Genomic DNA, 17,881 nt, shown 5'->3' on the forward strand with positions numbered 1-17,881 from the left:
GCGCATATTATGTGTTGGTGTGCTATGAGTTTTGTACCCACTTTTGTTATTTTCTATATTTTGGTTTTTGAAGTTTTGTCAGCACTTATTAACCGACTCTGTTTATACCAAGTTCGTCCTCCTGCGCCTGACTTCCCTGCCACCAACACACACCCTTCACATCCCCAGATCTGTGCCTCGACACAATCCTGTCTCAGAGCTCTACAGACAATTCCTCCGACCTCATGGCTTGGTGTTTGCTCTGACATGACCTGTTAACTGTGCGTTCCTTTCCAAATCATGTCCAATCAGTTGAATTTACCACAAGTGGACTCCAATTAAAATATTTTAGAAACATCTCAAGGATGATCACTGAAAACATGATGACGCTGAGCTCAACTTCGAGTCTCATAGCAAAGGGTCTGAATACTTATGCAAATAAGGTTTTTGCTTTGTCATTATGGGGTATTGTGATGTCATTATGGGGTATTGTGATGTCATTATGGGGTATTGTGATGTCATTATGGGGTATTGTGATGTCATTATGGGGTATTGTGATGTCATTATGGGGTATTGTGATGTCATTATGGGGTATTGTGTGTAGATTGATGAGTAAAATAATATATTTAATACATTTTAGAAAAAGGTTGAATAATTTCCAAATACACTGTTAAAGACAATCATTTTAAATTTGTAGGAAATGGTTGAAGTCTTGGAGATAATCTAATGGTCTGATTGTAGGCATTTTGTATTTTAATGTGCTTGTAGCTATGAAGACAGGAGGATGTAAAGACAGGTGTTTGTATTTTAACGTGCTTGTTGCTATAGAAACAGGAGGATGTAAAGACAGGTGTTGTATTTTAATGTGCTTGTTGCTATAGAAACAGGAGGATGTAAAGACAGGTGTTGTATTTTAATGTGCTTGTTGCTATAGAAACAGGAGGATGTAAAGACAGTTGTTTGTATTTTAATGTGCTTGTAGCTATGAAGACTGGAGGATGTAAAGACAGGTGTTTGTATTTTAATGTGCTTGTAGCTATGAAGACAGGAGGATGTAAAGACAGGTGTTTGTATTTTAATGTGCTTGTAGCTATGAAGACTGGAGGATGTAAAGACAGGTGTTGTATTTTAATGTGCTTGTAGCTATGAAGACAGGAGGATGTAAAGACAGGTGTTTGTATTTTAATGTGCTTGTAGCTATGAAGACAGGAGGATGTAAAGACAGGTGTTTGTATTTTAATGTGCTTGTAGCTATGAAGACAGGAGGATGTAAAGACAAGTGTTGTATTTTAATGTGCTTGTAGCTATGAAGACTGGAGGATGTAAAGACAGGTGTTTGTATTTTAATGTGCTTGTAGCTATGAAGACATGAGGATGTAAAGACAGGTGTTTGTATTTTAACGTGCTTGTTGCTATAGAAACAGGAGGATGTAAAGACAGGTGTTGTATTTTAATGTGCTTGTAGCTATGAAGACAGGAGGATGTAAAGACAGGTGTTTGTATTTTAATGTGCTTGTAGCTATGAAGACAGGAGGATGTAAAGACAGGTGTTTGTATTTTAATGTGCTTGTAGCTATGAAGACAGGAGGATGTAAAGACAGGTGTTGTATTTTAATGTGCTTGTTGCTATAGAAACAGGAGGATGCAAAGACAGGTGTTGTATTTTAATGTGCTTGTTGCTATAGAAACAGGAGGATGTAAAGACAGTTGTTTGTATTTTAATGTGCTTGTAGCTATGAAGACAGGAGGATGTAAAGACAGGTGTTGTATTTTAATGTGCTTGTAGCTATGAAGACAGGAGGATGTAAAGACAGGTGTTTGTATTTTAACGTGCTTGTTGCTATAGAAACAGGAGGATGTAAAGACAGGTGTTGTATTTTAATGTGCTTGTAGCTATGAATACAGGAGGATGTAAAGACAGGTGTTGTATTTTAATGTGCTTGTAGCTATGAAGACAGGAGGATGTAAAGACAGGTGTTTGTATTTTAGTGTGCTTGTTGCTATAGAAACAGGAGGATGTAAAGACAGGTGTTGTATTTTAATGTGCTTGTTGCTATAGAAACAGGAGGATGTAAAGACAGGTGTTGTATTTTAATGTGCTTGTTGCTATAGAAACAGGAGGATGTAAAGACAGTTGTTTGTATTTTAATGTGCTTGTAGCTATAGAAACAGGAGGATGTAAAGACAGGTGTTTGAATTTGAATGTGTTTGTTCCTATGAAGACAGGAGGATGTAAAGACAGGTGTTTGTATTTTAACGTGCTTGTTCCTATGGAGACAGGAGGATGTAAAGACAGGTGTTTGAATTTGAATGTGTTTGTTCCTATGGAGACAGGAGGATGTAAAGACAGGTGTTTGAATTTGAATGTGTTTGTTCCTATGGAGACAGGAGGATGTAAAGACAGGTGTTTGTATTTTAACGTGCTTGTTCCTATGGAGACAGGAGGATGTAAAGACAGGTGTTTGAATTTGAATGTGTTTGTTCCTATGGAGACAGGAGGATGTAAAGACAGGTGTTTGAATTTGAATGTGTTTGTTCCTATGGAGACAGGAGGATGTAAAGACAGGTGTTGTATTTTAATGTGCTTGTTGCTATAGAAACAGGAGGATGTAAAGACAGGTGTTTGTATTTTAATGTGCTTGTAGCTATGAAGACAGGAGGATGTAAAGACAGGTGTTGTATTTTAATGTGCTTGTAGCTATGAAGACAGGAGGATGTAAAGACAGGTGTTTGTATTTTAATGTGCTTGTAGCTATGAAGACTGGAGGATGTAAAGACAGGTGTTGTATTTTAATGTGCTTGTAGCTATGAAGACAGGAGGATGTAAAGACAGGTGTTTGTATTTTAATGTGCTTGTAGCTATGAAGACAGGAGGATGTAAAGACAGGTGTTGTATTTTAATGTGCTTGTAGCTATGAAGACTGGAGGATGTAAAGACAGGTGTTTGTATTTTAATGTGCTTGTAGCTATGAAGACATGAGGATGTAAAGACAGGTGTTTGTATTTTAACGTGCTTGTTGCTATAGAAACAGGAGGATGTAAAGACAGGTGTTGTATTTTAATGTGCTTGTAGCTATGAAGACAGGAGGATGTAAAGACAGGTGTTTGTATTTTAATGTGCTTGTAGCTATGAAGACAGGAGGATGTAAAGACAGGTGTTGTATTTTAATGTGCTTGTAGCTATGAAGACAGGAGGATGTAAAGACAGGTGTTTGTATTTTAACGTGCTTGTTGCTATAGAAACAGGAGGATGTAAAGACAGGTGTTGTATTTTAATGTGCTTGTAGCTATGAATACAGGAGGATGTAAAGACAGGTGTTGTATTTTAATGTGCTTGTAGCTATGAAGACAGGAGGATGTAAAGACAGGTGTTTGTATTTTAATGTGCTTGTTGCTATAGAAACAGGAGGATGTAAAGACAGGTGTTGTATTTTAATGTGCTTGTTGCTATAGAAACAGGAGGATGTAAAGACAGGTGTTGTATTTTAATGTGCTTGTTGCTATAGAAACAGGAGGATGTAAAGACAGTTGTTTGTATTTTAATGTGCTTGTAGCTATAGAAACAGGAGGATGTAAAGACAGGTGTTTGAATTTGAATGTGTTTGTTCCTATGAAGACAGGAGGATGTAAAGACAGGTGTTTGTATTTTAACGTGCTTGTTCCTATGGAGACAGGAGGATGTAAAGACAGGTGTTTGAATTTGAATGTGTTTGTTCCTATGGAGACAGGAGGATGTAAAGACAGGTGTTTGAATTTGAATGTGTTTGTTCCTATGGAGACAGGAGGATGTAAAGACAGGTGTTTGTATTTTAACGTGCTTGTTCCTATGGAGACAGGAGGATGTAAAGACAGGTGTTTGAATTTGAATGTGTTTGTTCCTATGGAGACAGGAGGATGTAAAGACAGGTGTTTGAATTTGAATGTGTTTGTTCCTATGGAGACAGGAGGATGTAAAGACAGGTGTTGTATTTTAATGTGCTTGTTGCTATAGAAACAGGAGGATGTAAAGACAGGTGTTTGTATTTTAATGTGCTTGTAGCTATGAAGACAGGAGGATGTAAAGACAGGTGTTGTATTTTAATGTGCTTGTAGCTATGAAGACAGGAGGATGTAAAGACAGGTGTTTGTATTTTAATGTGCTTGTAGCTATGAAGACTGGAGGATGTAAAGACAGGTGTTGTATTTTAATGTGCTTGTAGCTATGAAGACAGGAGGATGTAAAGACAGGTGTTTGTATTTTAATGTGCTTGTAGCTATGAAGACAGGAGGATGTAAAGACAGGTGTTTGTATTTTAATGTGCTTGTAGCTATGAAGACAGGAGGATGTAAAGACAGGTGTTGTATTTTAATGTGCTTGTAGCTATGAAGACTGGAGGATGTAAAGACAGGTGTTTGTATTTTAATGTGCTTGTAGCTATGAAGACATGAGGATGTAAAGACAGGTGTTTGTATTTTAACGTGCTTGTTGCTATAGAAACAGGAGGATGTAAAGACAGGTGTTGTATTTTAATGTGCTTGTAGCTATGAAGACAGGAGGATGTAAAGACAGGTGTTTGTATTTTAATGTGCTTGTAGCTATGAAGACAGGAGGATGTAAAGACAGGTGTTTGTATTTTAATGTGCTTGTAGCTATGAAGACAGGAGGATGTAAAGACAGGTGTTGTATTTTAATGTGCTTGTTGCTATAGAAACAGGAGGATGCAAAGACAGGTGTTGTATTTTAATGTGCTTGTTGCTATAGAAACAGGAGGATGTAAAGACAGTTGTTTGTATTTTAATGTGCTTGTAGCTATGAAGACAGGAGGATGTAAAGACAGGTGTTGTATTTTAATGTGCTTGTAGCTATGAAGACAGGAGGATGTAAAGACAGGTGTTTGTATTTTAACGTGCTTGTTGCTATAGAAACAGGAGGATGTAAAGACAGGTGTTGTATTTTAATGTGCTTGTAGCTATGAAGACAGGAGGATGTAAAGACAGGTGTTTGTATTTTAATGTGCTTGTTGCTATAGAAACAGGAGGATGTAAAGACAGGTGTTGTATTTTAATGTGCTTGTTGCTATAGAAACAGGAGGATGTAAAGACAGGTGTTGTATTTTAATGTGCTTGTTGCTATAGAAACAGGAGGATGTAAAGACAGTTGTTTGTATTTTAATGTGCTGTAGCTATAGAAACAGGAGGATGTAAAGACAGGTGTTTGAATTTGAATGTGTTTGTTCCTATGAAGACAGGAGGATGTAAAGACAGGTGTTTGTATTTTAACGTGCTTGTTCCTATGTAGACAGGAGGATGTAAAGACAGGTGTTTGAATTTGAATGTGTTTGTTCCTATGGAGACAGGAGGATGTAAAGACAGGTGTTTGAATTTGAATGTGTTTGTTCCTATGGAGACAGGAGGATGTAAAGACAGTTGTTTGTATATTAATGGTTTAATTTGATGGAGCATTTTCTTTTGTTTTATATTGAGGAAGAAGGGACAATGTTCAGGATTACCAAATGTCTGAACCATCAAGTATACCCAAGGAAACCTAGTGTCCTTGTAGATCTGTACCATACACAAAAATATCTCACTTGGCGTCTTCCACAAAAGCAGTGCCTATTTGGTCTTTAGAGTCCAAAGCTAAGGACCTGGGATTCATTCTCTGAAACAAAAAGTATTCCTGCTCAATCTGCCTTTGCATTCACCATGTCTTTGGCACCGGGCTCACACGGTTTACAAGGATTGCCATCGATTTTACTCATCAAACAATGGTTGTGTACACAGTCCCATTCACGGCAGACAACATGCAACACAACGTGACAAGAGCATCAAACATTTAGACCATCTGGGAAAGAAGACCTAGAGCCAAATAACGACTCTCAGTGATTATCTATCTGAGCATTATTATTTCTGTCCTTGTAACACTCAAAGCAGAATAAAGGAGTGTCTGTCGCCATTAATCTATACATCTTTCCATTCATCTGGTTGTTTCAGTAGCCGTGGTCAGCTTCTAGCGCCTCCTACAACATCGTCTGGTTGTTTCAGTAGCCGTGGTCAGCTTCTATCTCCTCCTATAACATCATCTGGTTGATTCAGTAGCCGTGGTCAGCTTCTATCTCCTCCTACAACATCATCTGGTTGTTTCAGTAGCCGTGGTCAGCTTCTAGCGCCTCCTACAACATCGTCTGGTTGTTTCAGTAGCCGTGGTCAGCTTCTAGCGCCTCCTACAACATCATCTGGTTGATTCAGTAGCCGTGGTCAGCTTCTATCTCCTCCTACAACATCATCTGGTTGTTTCAGTAGCCGTGGTCAGCTTCTATCTCCTCCTACAACATCGTCTGGTTGTTTAAGTAGCCGTGGTCAGCTTCTAGCGCCTCCTACAACATCATCTGGTTGATTCAGTAGCCGTGGTCAGCTTCTATCTCCTCCTACAACATCATCTGGTTGTTTCAGTAGCCGTGGTCAGCTTCTATCTCCTCCTACAACATCATCTGGTTGATTCAGTAGCCGTGGTCAGCTTCTATCTCCTCCTACAACATCATCTGGTTGTTTCAGTAGCCGTGGTCAGCCTCTATCTCCTCCTACAACATCATCTGGTTGTTTCAGTAGCCGTGGTCAGCTTCTATCTCCTCCTACAACATCATCTGGTTGTTTCAGTAGCCGTGGTCAGCTTCTATCTAACAAAAGAAAAGACACTGTGAAATATTATAACAAAAAGAAGAGAGCTTCTAGTCATTGGCGTTTAGTGATTGAGGGCTCCCCAGTCATTTTCCAATGCAATTCATTCCACCTGCTTTTGTTCCCAGCAGAGCCAGTCCAGTCCCTGACCTTACAAAGGATAGTCATTAAGATTAAAATCTTCACCACATAAACATTTATTTGAAATCAATTCTATGACCTTCACATGCAAAGACAGGGAGTGTCAAGCACATCAGAATCTGAGTCGCTGCGTTATACGAGTGTTGCATGGCTGAATTAATCAGTTCTCTCTGGGTGACATTAAAGAGAAAAAAAGAAAGAACAATTTTTGGGGGAGAAATTTGATAGCAAACTTTTAATAGTGGAATCCATAGCTGTGAAACGGCGATGCCCGTTTGCGATATTACAACAAAGACGTTACTTCAAATGAGAAAGTTACCTCGGACATCATTACACCCGTGATAGAACAGAGTTACTTTAACCACAATGCAGGGGGGGGGGGGGGGGGCTGATCTCTGCTTTAATGGGGAACTATGTCAATGGTATACCATATACACACATATTTTAAGAAAATGTAATTTGATCGTGTGAGGGATGTGTCATTGGTTGTGTGTTGACATTTGCTTGAAAAAAATCCACATATTACATAATCACAGTCATCTGCTCGGCAAGTTAAGAAAGAAAGTCAAAAGAAAGTGAGGAAGACTTCATTCCTCTGAGTGGAGCAACAGCATCCTTGATCATCGGTCAGTGTTCTGCCTTGGGTTTTCATCTCCTCAGAACACAGCTGGAGGGAAAATCACTACGTCCCAGTTGTCTCAAACAACCAAAAACAAAAGTGTCTGTCAAACGTCTTGAACTTGGAAAACAAAATCAATTCTGAGAACTAATTCTGAGAAAGCATCACAGGAAAACTTAGAAGAATGGGACCAGCCATTGATCTTCAAAGGTTACAGTATCAACATTATCCAAGATCTTAAAATATCATACTCTTTGTGTTTGAATATATTTCTATTTGTTTGTATTGGTATACTGTAGCTGCCTGTAGAGTCTCTGTAGAATTACTGGAGGTGAGCACTGTGGAACGTTTGTTATGCATATACACACAACAAAGTGATGGTGCAATATACTGTCACAGAAAGCAGATGTGCTATGCAGGGATCTATGTCAAAGAACAGGAACACTGCGGGCACATTTTAATATCATTTCTTATTCAAATGTAATGCCAAGAACAAACAGTGACTCCCATTGATGGCAAGATGAGCAAACATAACGATAACAAAACTGTCATTTCTCCACCTGCACTGTTATACAATAACCAGTATTCAGTATTCAATAATAAATTAAAATCTGACATGAAAGAGCATATGAAATTAATAAAGTACCAATACGAAACTATATTATATGAGCTGTATAGTACAAATAGAGGTACTCTTGATGATGATGTCACTCCTGCAGTAATAATATTGAGCTCATACATTTTTCTATACGTTAAACATTTTGTATTTAAAAAAAAAAATGTAAATGACATGTATGTAGATTAAGAACAGACATGAAATCCAGTCAAAACCCTTACATGATCATTGAACCTCACAGATGTAAACATGTAAATGACTACGTCCTAATTGGTATCCTAATCCCTATTTAGCTCACTACTTTCGACAGAGGCCCGTAGGGGGAACTATGTAGGGAACAGGGTGCCATTTGGGAAGCATGCAGTGAGCTATTGTTAAAAACCCAGCTCTAGTAACCTGACATTGCCTGGTTGCCTGTTTTGTTCATTTTGCAGATTGTTTTTTAATCTAGTTTAGTGGGTGAATCATCTCCGGATCACTAAATCACCCTGTATCAATATGTATGATCCTAGTCCTATCAATTAAAACTTCTTCAGGATTGGTGGGTCCCCCCGCGGGATGGTTGAGCTAACGTAGGCTAATGCGATTAGCACGAGGTTGTAAGTAACAAGAACATTTCCCAGGACACAGATATATCTGATATTGGCTTAGATTCTTGTTAATCTAACTGCACTGTCCAATTTACAGGAGCTATTACAGAGAAAGAATACCATGCTACTGTTTGAGGAGAGGGCACAGTTTTGAACATGAAAAGTTATTAATAAACCAATTAGGCACATTTGGGAAGTCTTGATATAAAATTTGGAACAGAAATGCAATGGTTCATTGAATCAGACTAAAACTTTGCACATACACTGTTGCCATCTAGTGGCCAATATCTAAATTTCACCTGGTCTGGAATAATACATTATGGCCTTTCTCTTGCATTTCAAATATGATAGTACAGAAAAATATATGTTTTTTTCTTGTATTATCTTTTACCAGATCTATTATCCTACATTCCTTTCACATTTCCCAAAACTTCAAAGTGTTTCCTTTCAAATGGCACCATGTAACGCGCTGGGCGTAGTGGGTGCGAAGTCAGGTGCAGGAAGCAGAGAGTACAGGGTAGTGCTTTTAATTGCACACACGGCGAACATAAGCCACCCCAAGAAACACAGGGAGCACAACAAAACAAATGCCCCAAACACGGGGACTCAAACAGTCCGGAGAAAAGCCCACGAACGAAAAACACGTCAACCTCAAACGTGCACAGTAGCAATGCAAAACAATCCCGCACAAAGAGCAGACGGGCCCCCCCCCCCGACGCGCGGCTCCCGCAGCGCGCCGACACCGGCCTCGAGGGCGACCCGGGGAGCGAGGCGCAGGGTGATCTGGATGGAGGCGACGGAAATCCCTCAACAGTGACGGGTCCTAGATGTCTCCCTCCGGAACGTACCCCTTCCAGTCCACGAGGTACTGCAGGCCCCTCACCCGGCGTCTCGAGTCCAGAATGGCACGTATAGTGTACACCGGGGACCCCTCGATGTCCAGAGGGGGCGGAGGGACCTCCGGCACCTCACCTTCTTGCAGGGGACCAGCTACCACCGGCCTGAGGAGAGACACATGAAACGAGGGGTTAATATGATAATAGGAAGGGAGTTGTAATCTATAACACCTCGTTTATCCTCCTCAGGACTTTGAAGGGCCCCACACACTGCGGCCCCAGCTTCCGGCAGGGCAAGTGGAGGGGTAGGTTTTTGGTCGAGAGCCAGACCCTGTCCCCCGGTACGAACACGGGGGCCTCACTGCGGTGGCGGTCAGCATTCCTCTTCTGCCGTCCACTGGCTTGCTTGATGGATTCCTGAACGGCTCTCCAGGTCTCCTTGGAGCGCTGCACCCAATCCTCCACCGCAGGAGCCTCGGTTTGACTCTGATGCCATGGTGGCAGGACTGGCTGGTAGCCCAACACACACTGAAATGGTGATAGGTTCGTAGAAGAGTGATGGAGTGAGTTCTGGGCCAACTCCGCCCATGGGACGTACCTAGACCACTCCCCGGGCCGGTACTGGCAATACGACCGCAGAAACATACCCACTTCCTGGTTCACTCTCTCCACCTGCCCACTACTCTTGTGGTGATAACCGGAGGTCAGGCTGACCGAGACACCCAGACGCTCCATAAACGCCCTCCATACCCGGGACGTGAACTGGGAACCTTGATCAGAGACGATGTCCTCCGGCACAGCGTAGTGCCGGAAGACGTGGGTAAATAGCGCCTCAGCAGTCTGTAAGGCTGTAGGGAGACCGAGCAATGGGAGGAGATGGCAGGACTTAGAAAAACACTACACAACAACCAGGACCGTAGTGTTCCCCTGAGATGGGGGGAGATCGGTCAGAAAATTCACTGTCAGGTGAGACCATGGCCATTGTGGAACGGGGAGGGCTGTAACTTCCCTCTAGGAAGGTGCCTAGGAGGTAGCGGGTAACTAAACCCCACCGTGATGGCATTTAGACCTCTATAATCAATGCACGGAAGCAGACCTCCCTCCTTTTTATTCACAAAAAAATTAAACTGGAGGAGACGGGTGAAATGAAGGGCCGAATGTACCCCTGTCCCAGAGTTTACGCATTGTCTCCTCCAGCGACAATGGGTACACGTGACTCTTGGGAAGCTCAGCGTTTACCAGGAGATTTATCGGGCAATCCCCCTGTCGATGAGGTGGTAATTTAGTCGCCCTCTTCTTACAGAAAGCGATAGCCAAATCGGCATATTCAGGGGGAATGCGCACAGTGGAAACCTGGTCTGGACTCTCCACCGACGTGGCACAGATGGAAACTCCCATACACCTCTCTGAACCATCCTCTGACCACCCCTGGAGAACCCCCTGTCTCCACCAAATCCTAGGATTGTGACTAGCCAGCCATGGAACCCCCACTGGAAACGCAGGTGAATCGATAAGGAAGAGACTAATCCGCTCCTTTTGATTCCCCTGCGTTGCCATGTCCAGTGGAACCATGGCCTCCCTGACCAACCCTGACCCTAATGGCCAGCTATCTAAGGAGTGCACGGGGAAGGAGGGATCTATCGGCAATGGTGGAATTCCCAGCTTGATGGCGAGTCCGCGATCCATAAAGATCCCAGCTGCGCCTGAATCGACTAGCGCCTTATGCTGGGAAGAGGGAGAAAAGTCAAGGGAGAAAAAAAAATACAAACATGTGACCAACAGGGGGTTCTGGGTGAGTTTGGTGCTGACTCACCTGGGGTGACCGAGAAGTGTTCTGCCTTCCCTCTCGACTCCCAGACGGGCTCCTCCAGCACCGGCCGGCCGTGTGTCCTCTCAGACCACATCTGGATATATCCCTCTAGTGGTGTGGGGGCTGTGCTTTGGCAAAGTGGGTGGGTATATATCCTTCCTGTTTGCCCCTGTCCAGGGGTATCATCAGATGGGGCCACAGTGTCTCCTGGCCCCTCTTGTTTCAGCCTCCAGTATTTATGCTGCAGTAGTTTATGTGTCGGGGGGCTAGGGTCAGTTTGTTATATCTGGAGTACTTCTCCTGTCTTATCCGGTGTCCTGTGTGAATTTAAGTGTGCTCCGGGCTTCTATACCTGCATTGCTTGCTGTTTGGGGTTTTAGGCTGGGTTTCTGTACAGCACTTTGAGATATCAGCTGATGTACGAAGGGCTATATAAATATATTTGATTTGATTTGATTTGTTTGGGTGCAGGAGAAGCCTCCTCCTCCGGTACCCTTCGGCATGGTCCCCCTAACTCCATAGGAATGGGAGCGGGAGTGCTAGGAGGTGGAACAGACAGGACCCTTTCGAACGCCAGCGGGCAGCCAGCAGACTGTCCAGCCAGATTGACATGTCTATCAGTTCGTCGAGGGAGAGAGCAGCGTACCGAGACGCTAGCTCCCTGCGGAGACTACACCGGTAGTGGTCTATCAGGGCCCTGTCGTTCCACCCAGCCCCAGCGTCCAAGGTCCGGAATTCCAACGCGAAGTCCTTTACGCTCCTCGTCTCCTGCCTAAGATGGAATAGTCGCTCACCCGCCGCTCGCCCCTCTGGACGGTGGTCAAATATGGCACTAAAGCGGCGGGTGAACTCTGGATAGTGCTCCTTCGCTGAGTCTGTGCCATTCCAGACCGCGTTGGCCCACTCCAGAGCATAACCTGTTAGGCAGGAGACGAGGACACTCACACTCTCCTCCCCCGAGGGAGTCGGTCTCACGGTAGCCATGTACAGCTCGAGTTGGAGCAAAAACCCCTGGCACCCAGCCACCGTACTCTCTCGGGAGCGCAAGACGAAGTGCGCCGAAGCCGGACGTGGAGGGAGGAGGAGGTGGACTCTTCGGAGGAACCAGAGGTGAAGAGGGGAGACCACACCTCTCTCATCGGTCCATTCTCTCCATCATCTGATCCATAGCCGATCCTATCTGATGGAGGACTGTGGTATGATGGAGGACCAGTTCGATGGAAGGGGGGTGGCAGCTGCTCCTGCTGACTCCCTTAGTAAGGTGCGGGATTCTGTAACGCTCTGGGCGTAGTGGGTGCGAAGTCAGGCGCAGGAAGCAGAGACTACAGGGTAGTGCTTTTAACTGTACACATGGTGAACATAAGCCAACCCCACGAAACAAACAAAACAAATGCCCCAAACATGGGGACTCAAACAGTCCGGAGAAAAGCCCACGAACGAAAAACACGTCAACCTCAAACGTGCACAGTAGCAACACAAAACAATCCCGCACAAAGAGCAGGCGGGTCTACTGGCTAACATAGCCTGACTAACACACAAAACAGGTGAAACCAATAAACAGAAAATGGAAAAAAGGATCAGTGGCAGCTAGTAGGCCGGTGACGACGACCACTGATCGCCACCTGAACAGGAAGGGTAGCCACCTTCGGTAGGAGTCGTGACATACCAAGAAAATGCATAACCTTGCTTCAGGGCCTGAGCAACAGGCAGTTAGATTTGGGTATGTCATTTTAGACAAAAATGGAAAAAATAGGATATAAGGATATAACCCCACCCACTTTGCCAAAGCACAGCCCCCACACCACTAGAGGGATATCTTCAACCACCAACTTGCTATCCTGAGACAAGGCCGAGTATAGTTCACAAAGATCTCATCCACGGCACAAGCCCAAGCGGGGGCGTTGCTCCAGTGCCTTTTCGTTCACCTTCATACTCCTGGGCGAGACTACACTCAATCATAGAACCTACCGAAGAGATGAGTCTTCGATAGAGACTTAAAGTCGAGAACGAGTCTATGTCTCTCACATGGATAGGCAGACCGTTCCATAAAAATGGAGCTCTACAGGAGAAGGCCCTGCCTCCAGCTGTTTGCTTAGAAATTCCAGGGACAGTCTTGTGATCATAGCGTACGTGTAGGTATGTGTGGCAGGACCAAATCAGAAAGATAGGTAGGAGCAAATCATGTAATGCTTTGTATTTTAGCATTAAAACCTTGAAATAATCTCTAGCCTTAACAGGAAGCCAGTGTAGAGAGGCATTGGAGTAATATGATCAAATGTTGGGGTTCTAGTCAAGATTCTAGCAGCCGAGTTTAGCATTAACTGAAGGTTATTTAGTGCTTCATCTGGGTAGCAGGAAAGTAGAGCATTGCAGTAGTCGAACCTAGAAGTGACAAAAGCATGGATACATTTTTCTGCATCATTTTTGAACAGAGCGTTTCTGACTTTTGCAATGTTATGTAGATGGAAAAAAGATTACCTTGAAACAGTCTTGATATGTTTGTCAAAAGAGAGATCAGGGTCCAGAGTAACGCTGAGATACTTCACAGTTTTATTTGAGACGACTGTACAACCATCAAGATTAATTGTCAGATTCAACAGAAGATCTCTTTGTTTCTTGGGACCATCTCTGCATCTCTGCTTTGTCCGAGTATAAAAGTAGAACATTTGCTGCCATCTCCTTCCTCATTTACGAAACACAGGCTTCCAGTGAGGGCAATTTTGGGGATTCACCATGTTTAATCGAAATGTACAGCTGTGTGTCGTCTGCATAGCAGTGAAAGTTAACATTATGTTTGGAAACCCAAATCAGAAACCCAAATCGGTCTACACGAACTTGTTTGGTATTAAAAGCAGCACTAAGGTCTAGGAGCACAAGGACGGATGAAGAGCCTTGGTCTGATGCCATTAAAAGGTCATTTACCACCTTCACAAGTGCAGTCTCAGTGCTATTATGGGGTCAAAACCAGAATGAAGAGTTTTGTATAAATTGTTTGACTTCAGGAAGGCAGTGAGTTGCTGCGCAACAGCTTTTCCCAAAAATGTTGAGAGGAACGGGAGATTTGATGTAGGCCGATAGTTTGTAAAATCTTCTGGGTCAAGGTTTGGCTTATTCAAGAGAGACTTTATTACTGCCACTTTTAGTGAGTTTGGTACACATCCGGTGGATAGAGAGCCGTTTATTATGTTCAACATAAGAGGGCCAAGTACAGGAAGCAGCTCTTTCAGTAGTTTAGTTGGAATAGGGTCCAGTATGCAGCGTGAAGGTTTAGAGGCCATGGTTATTTTCATCAATGTGTCAAGAGATATAGTATTAAAAAATGTGAATGTCTCCCTTGATCCTAGGTCCTGGTGGTGTTGTGCAGACTCAGGACAACTAGAAATACGCAGATTTAGTCATTTGCTTTCTAATGATCACACTCTTTTCGTCAAAGAAAGTTTATGAATTCATCACTGCTGAAGTGAAAGCCATCCTCTCTTGGGGAATGCTGCTTTTTAGTTAACTTTGTGACAGTATCAAAAATACATTTTGGATTGTTCTTATTTTCCTCAATTAAGTTGGAAAAATAGGATGATCGAGCAGCAGTGAGGGCTCTTCGATACTGCAGGGTACTGTCTTTCCAAGCTTGACCGAAGACTTCCAGTTTGGTGTGGCGCCATTTCCGTTCCAATTTTCTGGAAGCTTGCTTCAGAGCTCGGATATTTTCTGTATACCAGGGAGCTAGTTTCTTATGACAAATGTGTTTTGTTTTGGGGGGTGCGACTGCATCTAGGGTATTACGCAAGGTTAAATTGCATTCCTCAGTTAGGTGGTTAACTGATTTTTGTCCTCTGACGTCTTTGGGTAGGCAGAGGGTGTCTGGAAGGGCATCTAGGATTCTTTGGGTTGTCTGAGAATCTATATCTTGGCTTTTGCTGATCCTTGGTTGGGGTCTGGGCAGATTATTTGTTGCGAATGCAAAATCAATAAAATGGTGGTCCCCATAGTCCAGGATTATGAGGAAAAACATTCAGATCCACAACATTTATTCCTGGGTATAGTCTAATTGGTCCCTTATAAATACATGTCACAGCCAATACAGTCAATGTGCGGGGGCACCTGTTAGTTAAGGTAGTAAGTCCATGTAGCTAGAGTTAATTAAAGTGACTATGCATAGATGACAACAGAGAGTGGCAGTGGTGTGGAGAGGGGGGGAGGCAATGTGAATAGTCTGGGTAGCCACCTGATGTTCAGGAGTCTTATGGCTTGGGGGAAGAAGCTGTTTAAAAGCCTCTTGGACCTAGACTTGGCGCTCCAAAACAGCTTGTCGTGTGGTAGCAGAGAGAACAGTCTACGACTAGGGTGGCTGGAGTCTTGACAATTTTTAGGGCCTTCCTCTGTAGAGGTCCTGGATGGCAGGAAGCTTGGCCCCAGTGATGTACTGGGCCGTTCACACTACCCTCTGTAGTGCCTTGTGGTTGAAAGCCGAGCAGTTGCCATACCAGAAAGTGATGCCATCAGTCAGGATGCTCTCGATGGTGCAGCTGTAGAATCTTTTGAAGATCTGAGGACCCATGCCAAATATTTTTTGTCTCCTGAAGGGGAAAAGGTTTTGTCATGGCCTCTTCACGACTGTCATGGTGTGATTGGACCATGTTAGTTTGTTGGTGATGTGGACGCCAAGGAACATAAAGCTCTCAACCTGCTCCACTGCAGCCCTGTCGATGAGAATGGGGGCATGCTCTGCCCTCTTTTTCCTGTAGTCCCCAATCATCTCCTTTGTCTTGATCACGTTGAGGGAGAAGTTGATGTCCTGGCACCACATGGCCAAGTCTCTGACCTCCTCCCTATAGGCTGCCTCATTGTTGTCAGTGATCAAGCCACAACTGTTGTGTCATTGGAAAATTGTGATGATGGTATTAGAGTCATGCCTGGCCATGCAGTCATAAGTGAACAGGGAGTATTGGAGGGGGCTGGGCATGCACCCCTGAGGGGCCCCTGTGTTGAGGATCAGCGTGGCAGATGTGTTGTTACCTACCCTTACCACCTGGGGGTGGCCTATCAGGAAGTCCAGGATCCAGTTGCAGAGGGAGGTGTTTAGTCCCAGGGTCCTTAGCTTATTGATGAGCTTTGAGGGTGCTATGGTGTTGAACACTGAGCTGTAGTCAATGAATAGCATTCTCACATAGGTGTTCCTTTTGTCCAGGTGGGAAAAGGCATTGTGGAGTGCAACAGAGGCTGCATCATCTGTGGATCTGTTGGTATGGTATGGAGTGGGTCAAGGGATTCTAGGATGATGGTGTTGATGTGAGCCATGACCAGCTTTTCAAAGCACTTAATGGCTAAAGATGTGAGTGCTATGGGTCGGTAGTCATTTAGGCAGGTTACCATAGTGTACTTCGGCACAGGCACTATGGTGGTCTGCTTAAAACATGTTGGTATTACAGACTCGGACAGGGGGTTATTGAAAATGTCAGTGAATACACTTGCTAGTTAGTCAGCGCATGCTCTCAGTACATGTCCTGGTATTCTGTCTGGACCTGCATCCTTGTGAATGTTGACCTGTCTAAAGGTCTACTCACATCGGCTGCGGAGAGCATGATCACACAGTCTTCTGGTACAGCTGGTGCTCTCATGCATGTTTCAGTGTTATTTGCCTCGATGCGAGCATAGAAGTAGTTTAGCTCGTCCTGTAGGCTTGTGTCACTGGGTAACTCTAGGCTGTGCTTCCCTTTGTAGTCTGTAATGGTATGCAGGCCCTGCCACATCCGACGAGCGTCAGAGCCTAGTACGACTCGATCTTAGGCCTGTATTGACACTTTGCCTTTTTGATGGTTCGTCGGAGGGCATAGCGGGATTTCTTATAAGCTTCCCAGTTAGAGTCCCGCTCCTTGAAAGCGGCAGTTCTAGCCTTTAGCTCAGTGTGGATACTGCCTGTAATCCATGGTTTCTGGTTGGGGTATGTATCTACGTTCACTGTGGGGACGATGTCATCGATGCACTTACTGATGAAGCCAATGTCAGATGTGGTGCTATTGGAGCAATCTCTGAACATTTTCCAGTCTGCTAGCAAAACAGTCCAGTAGCTTAGCATCTGCTTCATCTGACCACTTTTTTATTGATCTAGTCACTGGTGCTCCCTGCTTTAATTGTTGCTTGTAAGCAGGAATCAGGAGGATAGAATAATGGTCAGATTTGCCAAATGGAGGGCAAGGGAGAGCTTTGTATGCATCTCTGTGTGTAGAGTATTGTCATGCCCTGGCCATAGAGAGGCTTTTATTCTCTATTTTAAACCATATCTACGTGTACATACTACCTCAATCAGCCCGACTAGCCGGTGCCTGTATATAACCTCTCTACTGTATATAGCCTCGCTACTGTTATAGCCTCGCTACTGTTATCGCCTCGCTACTGTATATAACCTCTACTGTATATAGCCTCGCTACTGTTATCGCCTCGCTACTGTATATAACCTCTCTACTGTATATAGCCTCGCTACTGTTATAGCCTCGCTACTGTATATAACCTCTCTACTGTATATAGCCTCGCTACTGTATATAACCTCTCTACTGTATATAGCCTCTCTACTGTATATAGCCTCTCTACTGTATATAGCCTCGCTACTGTATATAACCTCTCTACTGTATATAGCCTCGC

The sequence above is a fragment of the Oncorhynchus kisutch genome, linkage group LG19, assembly GCF_002021735.2.
Source record: "Oncorhynchus kisutch isolate 150728-3 linkage group LG19, Okis_V2, whole genome shotgun sequence".
NCBI lineage: Eukaryota > Metazoa > Chordata > Actinopteri > Salmoniformes > Salmonidae > Oncorhynchus > Oncorhynchus kisutch.